Genomic DNA, 14,206 nt, shown 5'->3' on the forward strand with positions numbered 1-14,206 from the left:
TATCAATCTTCTCGGAACAAATGCGCTTTGGTTGTCAGAAATGAGCGACGGAAGGATCATCTTAAGCCGGTTGGATATCACCTTAGAGACTAGCTTGTACATAACGTTGCATAGACTGATCGGCCGGAGATCCTTTATTCTCTGTGGGTTTTTTACCTTGGGGATTAAGACCACATGAGTATCATTCCACCCCTCAGGCATCTCTCCACCATTTAGCACTCGCAACGCCTCTTCTACGATCTGATCCCCCATGAAATGCCAGTGTCTTTTGAACACAATCGATGACATGCCATCCGGTCCCGTGGCCTTCAAATCTCCAATATGATCTAATGCCGCTTTAATCTCCTCACGAGTGAAGGCAGCCATTAAGACATCATTCATGGCCTCAGTAACCCGGGGTTGTACTTTTTCAAGTAGCTCCGACAACCGTTGAGGGTTAGATGAAGCAGAGAAAAGTTCCTGAAAAAATGAACAGACATAGTTAGTCATCTCCTCTCCTTCCTTCACTACCCCCCGTCCTCCCTCCTCAACTCCTTAATTCTGTTTGTTTTCTTCCTCGCCGAGGCTACTGACTCCAGATACTTAATGTTTCTATTGTCATCCTTAAGCCACCACATACGGGCCCTTTTTTTCAGCTGGGTATGCTTCTTTTCCTCCAGCTCCTCCACTAGACACCGCAGCCTTGCTTCTTCCTTAACTTTATGGTCCGTCACTGCCATCCGCATACAACCTTCAAGCTCCTTCCTCGCCCTCCTTAATCTACCTTTCAACTCTCCAACCACATTTTTGCTCCATGTGGATGTATCTGCCACCACCTTTTGAAGTGCCACTCTCACCGTACCATCCCCCATCTCCCTGCTCGTTTCCCAGGCTGCCCGCACTACCTCCTCACAACCTTCCTCCTGCAACCATCGCGCTTCAAACCGAAAGCTCCCATCCCCTCTCCTCCACTCCTTATCAGGGCCTTCCATATAAACAATTATTGGCCGATGGTCAGAATGTCTGGGTAGGCCATTAATCACTGTATAAGCCGGGAACTGCTCACACCACTCCTCATTCGAGGTGGCCCTATCCAACCACTCACACAAATATGTTCTTAGCTCCTTACTATGGTTCCTCCAAGTGAAAATGTCCCCCTCAAAACCGATATCACGTAGATCACAGAATTGTAGCGCCTCCCTGAAACCATCCATGTAGTGTTGCGCCTGGGCTACCCCTCCTGCTTTCTCCAAACTTATTAAGATCTCGTTAAAGTCACCCAGGCAGAGCCAAGGGCGCCTAGCTTGGTGTTGTTGTTTCAAGAGTCACATCATTCGCCATGTTTCTTTTTTCCTATCCATCTCTGACTCGCCATACACTCCCGTAAGCCTCCAGATCAAACCGTCATCCCTCCTTACATCAACGTCAATGTGCCTTCTCCCGAACGATCTCAACGTAACGTCCACCTCCTTCCTCCAAAACATTGCCACCCCTCTACTCCTCCCCCCCCCCTTCCAAGAGCACATTTGGGTGAGCCCTAGCAGCCATCGAAAACGGTCCAACTCTTTGTCCTCCAACCTAGTCTCGCACAGAAACAGTACGTCGGGCTCCTCTACTCTTCCCAGCTCGAGAAGAGATCGAACTGTCGGGCTGTTCCCGACTCCCCGGTAGTTCCAACTTATAAATTTCATTGGGCCCGGCGGGGCTGCTGTGCCAGCCCGGTCGATATATTGGTGATTGCTACTTCCTCCTGCTGATCTTCCTCCATCAACACCTGCTCCCCTTCTGCCAGTCCACTTTCATCCTGTTTAGCCTTTTTCACATTGGTCATGGCATCCACGTTCATATCCAGTCCTACTCGTTTGCACAATTCAACTCCCAGCTTCTCTTGTTGCTCGGCTCCGTTTATACGTGGTTTACGCTTGAATTTTTTGCCTCCATTGCCCTTGCCATCCTTCTCAGCAGCTCCTGCAACCTGCTTTTGCTCCACCCCTTCCAGCGTCCCTCCTCTACTTTCCTCCCCGGACCGCCTCCCGCCAACTGCATGCACCTCCTCCTTCTCAGGTTTGCTGCCCCCCTGATTCTCCTCCATAGATCATCTCCCGCCTACTGCATGCCTTTCTTCCCTCTCAAGTTCACTTCCTACCTTGCCCAGCGCTTCGCTAGCGTCATTGCTCGGTCCAAACGTGATTTGTTTAACTGTTTTGTTATTCACCGAGTCAGCCCTCTCTCCCTTCTCATTGAGTTTAACTGGGCTATTGACCTCCATCTCCTCTCCTACCTCACCGTCATCAGTGTTTTTGGAAGAAGTCTGACTCTTCCTCCAGCTTGGCGCATCACTCCCTGTACCAACAATGCCCCTCCCTAAATTGTACTGTCTCCGTTCTCCTCCCCCTTGATTACTTCCACTTCCTCTACCCGTGCTCTTCGGCTTTGTGCCACTACTGCTCTGGCTGACTAGCCACATTGATCTTACTCCATCCTCAACCCTTCTACTTCCTTCCTCAGCTCGCATCCAGGCCCCATATTGTGGTGCTTCCCCCGGTACTGGCTTCATGTTACACTCTTTTTCGCCATGTCCAATGATACCGCATGTATAACAAAAGTCTGGTAGGTGTTCATACTCGAATCTACACCATAGTAACCCCTTCTTCTTCTTCTTTTGCTTGGCTGCATCCTCCTCCTCTTTCCCCTCCACCCCGTTCTCTCCCCTTTTCTTCTCCCTTTCAAGGATAAAGCCTCTCATCAGCGGTTCTGTAATGTCCAACTTAACCTTCACCTGAAGAAACTTCCCCACAGCCCTCCCATCTCGACCCACATCCACCTCGATGAGTTCATTGAAGTCCGCCCCAATCTTTTCTCCGGTTGCTCTGTTCATGTAACCAAGTGGTAGCCCAAAAACCCTAAACCACATGGGTATCAGGTTGAACTCATATTCATCTATCGTCTTTTCTGGATCAAACTTCTCCATCACCAACAGTTCTTTGTCAAACCACCATGGCCCCTCCTCGAGGGCTCGCCTCCATCCCGAGGGCTGCTTGAACATAAAGAGAAACACATTTGTTCTCAATTCCTTGCAGTCCAGTCCCTTGATCGGACACCAAATTCTTCCTAGGGTTTGTCCCACAACACCTGCATGGGCAAGTTTCTCCGAGAACAATTTCCCACCGCTTGAGGATCATCCGCCCCCCAATCGACCTCCTTCCCCTTCTCCGCTTCCCCAATCTTTACTCCTTTCTTCTCTGTCGTAGACAACTTCAGTCCCCTCATGAGCCCTTCTACATCCTCCATCACCCCTTCCTTCCTTCCCTCCTGCACCGAAACCTAGGGGAGGCTACCAGCAATCCCCAGCTTACAGCAGGCTTATGGTGGAAAGATGGGGTGGATTTGCACGATAGCACGGGCGGCGCCTACAGATCAGCAGTCCTCCGGATCCAACCCTCGTAGGGATAAACCCTAGCAAAGCCGCCGTCGCCTTCCAATCGCCACTCCGTAACTTTCGCGAACCGTCACCCTAAGGGATGGACCTCTTATAATAGCAGCATGATTAGTGTGAATAGTTACTTTGGAATCAACAATATAAGATCTGAATTTATCACAAGCAAAAACAACTGCTAAAAATTCTTTTTCAGCAGTAGCATAATTTCTCCGGGCACTATCTAGAGTTTTACTAGCATAATGAATAACATTCAAGTTCTCATCAACTCTTTGTCCTAGAACAGCACCAACAGCGTAATCACTAGCATCACACATAATTTCAAAGGGTAAATTTAAATCAGATGGTTGAACAATAGGTGCATAAATCAAGGCTTTCATAAGTATTTCAAATGCTTCTACAAAATCATTATAAAAAACAAAAGGAGCATCTTTTTGTAAGAGATTAGTGAGAGGCCAAGAAATTTTCGAGAAGTCTTTAATGAACCTCCCATAGAAACCAGCATGACCAAGGAAACTTCTTATACCTTTGATATCTTTAGGAGATGGCATCTTTTCAACATCATCTACTTTAGCTCTATCAGCTTCAATACCTCTTTCGGAAATTTTATGCCCCATGACAATACCTTCATTAACCTTAAAGTGGCACTTCTCCCAATTCAAGACAAGATTAGTTTCCTCACATCTCTGCAAAAGTCGATCAAGGTTCATTAAGCAGTCATCAAAAGAAGTTCCGTAAATGGAGAAATCATCCATGAAAACCTCAACAATATTTTCTCAAAACTTAGAGAATATAGCAGTCATACATCTTTGAAATGTAGTAGGTGCATTGCATAAACCAAAAGGCAAACGTCTATAAGAAAAAGTACCGAAAGGGCAAGTAAAAGTGGTCTTTTCCTGATTACCTTTTGACATAGGTATTTGAGAGAAAGCAGAATAACCATCTATAAAGCAAAAATGTGTATGTTTGGATAATCTTTCTAGCATTTGATCAATAAAAGGTAGAGAGTAATGATCTTTTCTAGTAGCTTTTTTTAATTTGCGAAAATCAATTACCATTCTATAACCTGTAACAATTCTTTGTGGAATCTTCTTATCATTAGGAACAACAGTAATACCTCCCTTCTTAGGGACACAATGAACATGACTTACCCATCTACTATAAGCGATAGGATAAATTATACCTACCTCCAGAAGCTTTAATATTTCATTTCTTACCATTTCTTTCATCTTAGGATTTAACCTTTGTTGGTGATCAACAACTAGTTCCGCTTCATGCTCCAACTTAATTTTGTGATGACATAGAGTGGGACAAATGCCCTTAAGACCATCAAGAGTATATCCAATAGTTGCGCAGTGCTTCTTCAGAGTTTTCAATGATTTCTTTTCTTCATGCTCTGAAAGGTTAGCACTAATAATAACAGGATATATCTTATTTTCATCAAGATAAGCATATTTAAAAGTATCAGGTAATTGTTTAAAATCAAACACGGGATCACCCTTGGGTGGAAGAGGATCCCCAAGGATTTCAATAGGCAAATTGTGTTTCAAAACAGGCCCTTGATTAAAGAATATTTCATCTAATTTCCTTCTTTCATTCATAAACATATCATTTTCATGGTCAAGCAAATATTGTTCTAAAGGATCGGTAGGAGGCATGGCAATGGAAGCAAGACCAATAATTTCATCCTTACTAGGCAACTCCTTATCATGGGGTTGTCTACGAAATTGAGAAAAATTAAAATCATGAGACATATCCATAAACCGACAGTAACAATATCTTTCTCGCAGTATATCTTAGCATTAACAGTATTCAAGAAAGGTCTACCAAATATAATGGGACAAAAATCATCTTGTAGGGAAGCAAGAACAAGAAAATCAGTAGGATATTTTATTTTCCCACACAAGACTTCAACATCTCTAACAATCGCAATTGGCGAAATAGTATCTCTATTTGCAAGCTTAATAGTGACATCAATATCTTCTATCTCAGCTGGTGCAATATCATTCATAATTTCTTTATATAAGGTATAAGGGATTGCACTCACACTAGCACCCACATCACATAAGCCATGATAACAATGATGTCCTATTTTAACAGAAACAACAGGCGTGCCAACAATAGGTCTATGTTTATCTTTAATATCAGGTTTAGCAATTCTAGCAGCTTCATCACAGAAATAAATAACATGCCCATCAATATTATCAACCAAGAGATTTTTAACCATAGCAATACTAGGTTCAACTTTAATTTGTTCAGGGGGTGTAGGTGTTCTAGTATAACTCTTATGCACCACAATTGAAGCTTTAGCATTATCCTTTATTCTAACAAGAAAAGGTGGTTTCTCAATATAAGTAGTAGGAACAATATGATCAACATTATAAGTAATAGTTTCTTCTTCAGCTTTAATAGGTTCTACTACTTTAACTTCAATGGGAGGATGATATGTAAACCAATTCTCCTTAGGGAGATCAACATGAGTAGCAAAAGATTCATAGAAAGAAGCTACTATCTCAGATTCAAGTCCATATTTAGTGCTAAAATCAGGAAAAGCATCGGTATCCATAAAAGATTTAACACAATCAAACTTAAGGTTTATACCTGACTCATTACCTTCCTCGAGTTCCCAATCTTCAAAGTTGTGTTTAATTATTTCCAATTAATCCCATTTGAATTCAATATCATTCTTCATAAAAGAACTAGTACAAGAAGTATCAAGCATGGACCGATCATTATGAGAAAGCTGAGCATAAATTTTCTAAATAATAATTTCTCTTGAGAGCTCATGACTGGGGGGATGAATTAACATTGACTTAAGCCTCCCCCAAGATTGAGCGATAGTTTCTCCTTCACGAGGCCAAAAATTATATATATATATATATATATATATATATATATAATTCTGATCCTGATGAACCAGATGCATAGGATAAAACTTTTGATGAAATTCCAATTTCAATCGGTTGTAATTTCATGATCCAATATCATCAGATAGCCTATACCATGTCAATGTATTTCCCTTCAAGGATAAAGGTAAGACCTTCTTCTTGAAAACATCCTCGGGCAAACCTGCAAGCTTAAATAATCCACAAACTTCATCCACATAGATTACGTGCATATCAGGATGTAATGTTCCATCTCCTACATAAGGATTAGCTGGCAGTTTCTCTATCTACCCGAAGGAATTTCATAATAAATATTTCTAGTAGGTTTAGTAGGTTGAGGAGCAACTCTTTGCTCTTCCGTTCGGGGTGAACATACCCCGAACAAACCCCTCAAAGGATTATTTTCCATAGTAATTGTTCACACACGAACACGTCACCGCGTACCCCCGACGTCGGGGGTGATGCACCTCAGCTCACGTCGAAGGAGACCCTGCCGAAAGCGTGGTACGCAGGCAATCCGGCGGGTGCTTTTGAAGACCCGAATCCCCACACGCTCGGGAGGGACCCCATCAGGACACGTGACGGCTATGGGCTGCCCTAGGTCGACCTGATCGCCCCTAGGGCCTCGAGATTTGCCGCCTTGCAACAATAAGAATAGACAAAGAACGAGGAAGAAGAAGAACAAAGGGAGAAGGTAAAAGTAAAGGTAAAAAGTGGTAGATGATTTGTTCGATTGTGTGTTGTTCAATCGACCGTCATCCCTTAGGTATATAAGAGGCGACTGGACTTCCCGTGTGTCGGGGAAACTGATCCACGAACACCTATGGGGCCGGCGGACCGATCCCCTTTTGGTTTGGCAGGGGGCGGAGATCACACGAAGAGCAGATCGAGGCGAAGCACACGAGCAGTTTACCCAGCTTCGGAGCTCTCCGGAGAGATAACACTCCTACTGCTGCTTGTTTGATTATCTTGTGTTCTTGCTCCAGAGAGAGAGCGTAGTGTTTTTCTGGGTTCCGAACCAGTCGAACCTGTCGAACCCCCTCTACGTTGCGCATGGGCCTCCTTTTATATGTTAAAGGGGTCACCGACAGGTGGCAACGCAGAGAAGTATACAAATGTAAAAAGTGAGGTGGTTGGTACAGTTACTTGTACAGTGCACCCTACCTAACCGTGACGGCAGGGGACAAGGGCATTAAATGCCCGTCTAAGTCGCCCAAACAGTGCAGAAAAGGACCGTTAGGGGCGCCACCGTTCACCACGATGGCGATCTTGTCAGCTTCGCATGCCACTGCGCACCGCTGGCTGCACAGCCTCCCGCCACGCGCGCCTGGAGAGGCCCCCCGAGTGACACGTTGGTGGATGCGCTGGAGCGTGGGCACAGAGTGGCCGCCTGCCGCGGCAAGCGCCTTGCCGCTGCTGTTATCTTGTCGGGTCTGGAAGCTTGTCGCTCACCGGGTCTCGAGGTACCTTGGTTGGTCTTCCCGGCAAGCTCCTCTTGCCGGGGCCTTGTTGCCTTGCCGGAGCGCGTGGCGCGTTGCGGCAAGTTCCTTGTTGTGCCTTGGTTGGCCTTCCCGGCAAGCTCCTCTTGCCGGGGCCTTGTCTCCTGAGCTTAAATACTTTGTTCTTGAATGGCTCCAAGGGAACCACGAAGGATCTTGGCATTCGCCCGGCAAGCCTTGCCGCGGGGTGCTGCAACTGCCCGTGCACAAGTTCGTGGTACTAGGGTACCCCTATTCTAGTACACCGACAGGAGCCCCCGGGCCTGGGCCAGACACGGTGTCGAGAGCTGTTGGGCCAGGCCCAAGACAGGGTACGGGCACACGCGGACTGGGCCACGTCGAATCTCGCTCCGTATCCACCGCGATCTCCCCTAACGGCACGCGTTGAATGCGGTGTCGTGGGAGAGATCGTGGGTGGTTCTTTATTCAGAAGGGCGAAACGTCCGCCCCGTCCCTCTTTATAAGTAGAGGAAATAGGGGCAGTTTGTTCCCCCTCGCTGGTTGCTACTACTCCATCTTCACGAACCTCCGCCGCTCCCCCCTTCTTCTCGAAGCCGAGAGAGCAGCGCTCCGCCCCCCATTGCCACCAGCATCACCAACGCCGTCGACCTCCCCCACCACCTCCGCCATGGCTCCGAAAGCCGACAAGGGAAAGGGCGTGAAGTCGGCCGAGGCGCAGCGGCTCGCGGCGCTGCGGAAGGAGTGGGCGATCTTCTCCCCCCAGCTCGGCGCGAAGGAGCTGAGGGAGTACTTCTACCTCTTTTGGGCGACGGAGACGCGGGCGCATCCGTGCACGAGGGTACTCCCGGCCGCTGCTTCAGAACTGGCTCCAAACGGGTACCCATTCTTCGCGTTGTTCTTCTATTGCAGGCTCTGCCCGCCCTTCTCGGAGTTCTTCTGCGATATCATGAACACCTACGGCCTCCGCCTCCTTGATTTCACCTCCAACGCCGTTCTGACCATGGCAGTTTTCGCACATTTGTGCGAAAACTTTGTCGGAGTCCACCCCAATGTTGCCCTTTTCCGCCACTTCTTCATGCCTCGGGTAGAGAGAGGAGAGCCGCTTGCCGGAGGGATCGCCTGGATCTCGAGGGTCGGCAAGAAGGAGGCGTACTTGGAGGGTGAGCTCCACAGCAAGTGGGAGGAGTGGAGAGCGGAGTGGTGCTGGATCGTCGAGGAGAATCCGCAGCCCTTCACCGCCGTGCGCCAAGCTCCAATAGTGCGCGGCAATGACTGGAGCAACGTGGCCCCGGAAAACGAGAGGCTGAAGATCGCCATTACTAGGATCCTTCGCCTCAGGCTTGCCGGGCTCACTGTAGGCGCTGTAGGCGCAGATTTCCTCCGCCGCCGCATCGCCCCCCTGCAGGAGAGGGGGAGGCCCGCCTGGGAATTCAAGAACTCGGCGGACATCATGAGGCTGCAGCCGGGCCTCAACTACAACTTCACCGTCTTGGAGCTGGATGCAATGCTCCTGGAGTTGTTCAAACGCGATCCCTAGCACCCATTCACGCTGGCGAGGGGTGTCATTCCATTGTGCAATAATTCTTCGCTTGACCGGATCCGCGCCATGATGCCGTTGTGCGATTCACACGGAATCGTTCCAACTTGGCAAGAGCCTGCGGATGACGTCGTGCAAGCGTTCTTCGACAACTTGGAAGAAGTGCCGGTCCGCGCTGACGAGCAGAAGAGCCTCACCCGTGACACCACCGACGAGGAGCTGCGGCGCATCGCCACTAGGGCGGAAGAGGTTGCGGCCGCAGCTGCCGCGGGCGCGTTCGGGTTCACTATGGAGGAGGCGGAGGCGGCAGAGGCGGCAAACCTCACCGAGCGCGCGGAGTTTATTGGCGAGGAAGAGCCTGCCGGCTCTGAAGCTGAGCCGAGCGAGGCCGGCGAGGAAGAGCCCGAGCCTTCAGAAAGCTTGCCGCTGGCGGAGCCCCCGGCCCTGCCAAGAAGGCGTCTTCGCAGGGCCGCGGACGTAGCGGGGCGGCAGCCGAGTCAACAGCCGCCGAGCCGTGCGACACGCTCTACCGCGACAAGCAATGTTGCTGCGGGAGCGCCTCATGCAGCAGCGGCAACTGGAGCGGGACCTTCCCGGGCCACCGCCACCGCCCCCGCCAAGCAGGCAAGGGATCCTACTCCTCCGCCTCGCCGCACTGGAGGGGAGCCGGACTTCGATCTTTCCGCGCTCAGCTCCGACGAGGAGGAAGAAGAGTAAGTTTCTTTGGTGCTCTTGTAGTTCTTCAATCTTGCTGTTTTTATCTTGTATCTGACTTGCTTCAATCTGAACTCCTTTCTTTTCAGGACGCTGGCCCAGAGAGCGGCGAAGAGGGCCAAGGCCGCGGTGATTGTCATCGAAGATGACCCCACCGTGTCAGCAGGGGGTGGGTCCGAGACCACCTTGACGGACCCGGCAACCACTCCTCAAAGCAGCCCCCAGCGCAGCCCCCAGCGTAAGTTCATAGTTAGCTTTCTGCTGTCAGGCGCGCATGAGTGCTTTTTCCTTTGTTGATATCTTGCTTGTTGATTTGTGTAGGAGCAGAGCAGCCATATCAGGAGCGCCCGGAAGCTGGTCCCGAAGTGCCATCTGCTTCGACTACGCCGCCAAGGGAGGAGTCCCCGGCAAGGGAGCGCTCTCCGGCAAGGGAGAACTCTCCGGCAAGGGGCAGTTCTCCAGCAAGGGACAACACCGTCGATCCTGCGGCGGCCGAGACCGCAACTGCAGATCTTGGCACAGGTAATTCACTTGTCCAGAAACTTTCCCTTGGGTTCTTCTTCTTCTGATTTTCTTCTCTTGGATTTTTGATTGATTTTTCTCCCTTCTTCGTTCTTCAGACCCATCTGCGGCTGAGCCAATGGAGACAGAGGGCGCCGGCGAGGAAGGCGCGCATGGCAGCACTGACGACGCCGCCGCCAACGAAGAAGGGGCCGGTGCTGATGAGACCGCCGGCGAGGAGGCCGCCAAGGCTGCCACCGCAGAAGCCGGCGAGGGGTCGGGCGATCGCACTGACGACCCTGAGGCCGCAGGAGCACCAGGCGCTGCGCCGACCGCCGATCCCTCTGCCGCTGCTGCGGAGCCGGGCTCCGAGGAGCCCCAGCCCGGCGCCTACTTGAAGGCCGACGACGATATCTTCATCAAGTTGCCCTGGGCGTCGAGCTCCAGGGCGCCGGTCGAGGGGGAAACTTTCGATGAGGAGGTGCTCGCCTCCGCTGGACTGTCGTTGGTCAACGCGCCCAGCAGCAGCAGTGGCGAGCCTGAGGAGGAGCAGCTGCTGCGGAAGCTGCTGTCACTCTACCGCGCACGGCAAGCCAAGCTGGCTTCCCGGGAAGCGCTTGTCGTGAAGGCGGGAGTTGCTATGGAGAAGCGCGCGGAGGAGCTCCGGGGCCACAATCAAGAAGCTCTCCGGTCCCTGGCACAGGAGCGAGAGCGACTCGCCGAGGAGCGCACGGCCTTCCTTCTTGAGAAGGCCGAAGCTGAGGAGGAACAAAGGCTGGCTGCCGAGAAGCAGTCCGCGCGAGAAGGCGAATTGGTGCAGCGGAAGGCCAACCTCGACAGCTACGAGGAGGAGCTCGCCGAGCGCGAGCAAGCACTCGGCGGGGCGCTCAAGGAAGCAAAGGACGCTGCCGCAACCGCAGAGGCCGCCAAGAAAGAGCTGGAGGAGAAGGTGGCGCAGCTGGAGGCCAACATCGGGAAGAGCGGCGAGGAGCTTGCCGCGCTCAAGCGTGAGCGTGAGAAGGATGCTACCGCCCACGGTGAGCTGCAAGGTCTTCTCGCTGAGAGGGGCAAGGAGCTCAGCGCCGCCAAGGATTCCAATGCAGACCTGGAGTTGAAGCTGGCCACGCTGACGCAGACACTGGACGATGCCAAGGAGCGGGAGAAGACCTTGTCGGAGAAGGTCAAGGCTGACAAGGCGCTGCTGGAGAGCATCGCAGTTACCCAGAACTCATTCAGAGATACTGTGGAGCATTGGACCGAGGGTCTGGTGAATATTGCTGGAGTCATCGACGAGGAGCTGGCGCAGCTGGGGATGGAGGACTTTGGGTATCCCTCCGACGAGAATCTCAAACCCAGCGCCAAGCTCAACCTGTTCTTCAAGGGCGTGGCGACGGCACTCCAGCGGCTCCGAGAGAGGATCCCAAAGCAGCTGGCCGACAAGTCGCGCAAAATCTGCACCGGGGTTCTCCAGAAGGTGCTGATGAAGGTGGCCTTCCGCAATCCAGGCCTCAGCTTCACCAACGTCCTCAAGTCCTTGCCGCCAGACGCCGATCGGGACGCATTCAAGGCCCTTGTCGCACCCATTGTGGACAAGGTGAGTGAGATCAAGAGGGTTGAGGGCAATCGCGTAGACTAGGCCGCCCATTTCTTCTTTTCCCTTGTCGCTGCTAATCATGTTATGAAAAACAATCTATTAGAGCTGCGACAAGTTATCTTGTAATATAACTTTATTTCTGTTATCAATTGCTATGTTATTTCCTCTACTAGATTCCTTCCTTTGTATGTTTTTACCCTACGCTTCTAGGGAACTTGTCGGCGCAGGCACCCGAGCCGCGAGCGCTGAGTGCGGAACGTCAGCAGCCTGCTGGCGGCGCTGCTTCCGACAAGAAACCTTGTCGCGACTAGATGCAACACACTTAAGTTGTTGAGCGGACTCCAAACAAAGTAAGGGCGCAACTAGCCACGAGTTGGTTCCTCCGCGCACAGGTTTTCCATACAAAGCAGGGTCGTTCGAGGAAGATAACTCAAAAATTTAAAAACTGATTGCTCAAACTTTGGCAACTTAGCTTTTCTGTCGTTTGCTTCCCGGCAAGGCAAAACTTTGCTTGAACGATGCCTGGTCCATACCACAATCTTCTCCTTCCCCCCGGCAAACTTGTGTGCGAGGGAACCTTCTTTTCCTTTGTTGAGAAAAAAAGATAGAAGAGAAAATAATGATATGGAGCCCTTCGGCTCGTTATTGCTTACCGGATGTAGGTGTTGCACAAAGTGTCAGATAACGCATGCAAGAAAGAAACTAATGCATGAAATGGACAAGTTGTGCGGAGCACATGGGGTTTTATTTCTGCACGGGATCTGCGCCCGGCTTTGTACAAAGGATTACATGCAACAGCGGCAAGACTCGTACAAAAGGTGGTTGCCGGAACGGGTTCCGGCAACCGCGCCCTACGGGAAAAACTTACGAAGATGTTCTATGTTCCAGGAGTTGCTCACTAGAATGCCATCTTCGGTCTCAAGGTGGACAGCGCCGGGCCTTGTGACTCGTTTCACCCGATAAGGGCCTTCCTACTTCGGCGTCAACTTGTTGGAATTCTTGGCGGACTAAACGCGCCGAAGAACAAGGTCGCCTTCCTCGAAGCTTCTGGCCTTAACTTTGCGGCTATGGTAGCGGCACAATGCTTGCTGGTATCGAGCAGCTCGTATAGCAGCCTGGAGACGATCTTCCTCAAGGAGCAGCGCATCGTCTTGTCGCAGCTGTTCTTGCTCAAGCTCATCATAAGCGAGCACTCGAGGCGATCCGTATACGAGTTCCGTGGGGAGAACTGCCTCTGCTCCATAGACTAGAGCGAAAGGCGTCTGGCCAGTGGCTCAATTTGGCGTCGTTCTGATCGACCAAAGAATCACCGGCAGCTCCTCGATCCAGTTTCTTCCGCACTTGCGCAGCCTGTCGAAAGTTCTGGTCTTGAGCCCGCGCAACACTTCAGCATTTGCCCTCTCTGCTTGACCGTTGCTTCTCGGATGAGCAACAGAAGCGAAGCAGACCTTGGCGCCAAGGTCTTGGACATACTGCATGAGGGTGCGGCTTGTGAATTGCGTGCCATTGTCGCTGATGATCCTGTTAGGGATCCCGAAACGGCAAACAATTGACCTGAAGAACTTGACTGCTGACTGTGATGTCACCTTCCTCACTGGCTGCACTTCCGGCCACTTTGTGAACTTGTCGATTGCAACGTACAAGTACTCAAAGCCCCTGACAGCTCGGGGGAAAGGGCCGAGGATATCGAGCCCCCAGACCGAAAATGGCCAGGATAAAGGGATCGCCTGGAGAGCTTGAGCTGGCTGGTGTATCTGTTTGGAGTGGAATTGGCACGCTTCACACTTGGTTACTTGTGTAGTTGCATCCTGGAGGGCTGTTGCCAAAAGAAACCTTGCCGGAAAGCTTTGCCGGCAAGTGCTCTTGCGCCAATGTGGTGGCCACATATGCCTCCATGTATCTCTGCCAACAGCTTTTGTCCATCTTCCCAGCAAATACACTTCAATTTCACACCGTTGAGTCTTCTTCTGTACAGTATGCTATCGACAAACTGGTACATACTTGACTGCCGGGCTACTTTTTCCGCTTCTTCTTGCTCTTTGGGAAGTTCTCCTGTCTGAAGGAAATGGACAATCTGTTGTGCCCATGCTGGAGCTTGTG

The sequence above is a fragment of the Triticum aestivum genome, chromosome 4A (assembly GCF_018294505.1).
Source record: "Triticum aestivum cultivar Chinese Spring chromosome 4A, IWGSC CS RefSeq v2.1, whole genome shotgun sequence".
NCBI classification, from domain to species: domain Eukaryota; kingdom Viridiplantae; phylum Streptophyta; class Magnoliopsida; order Poales; family Poaceae; genus Triticum; species Triticum aestivum.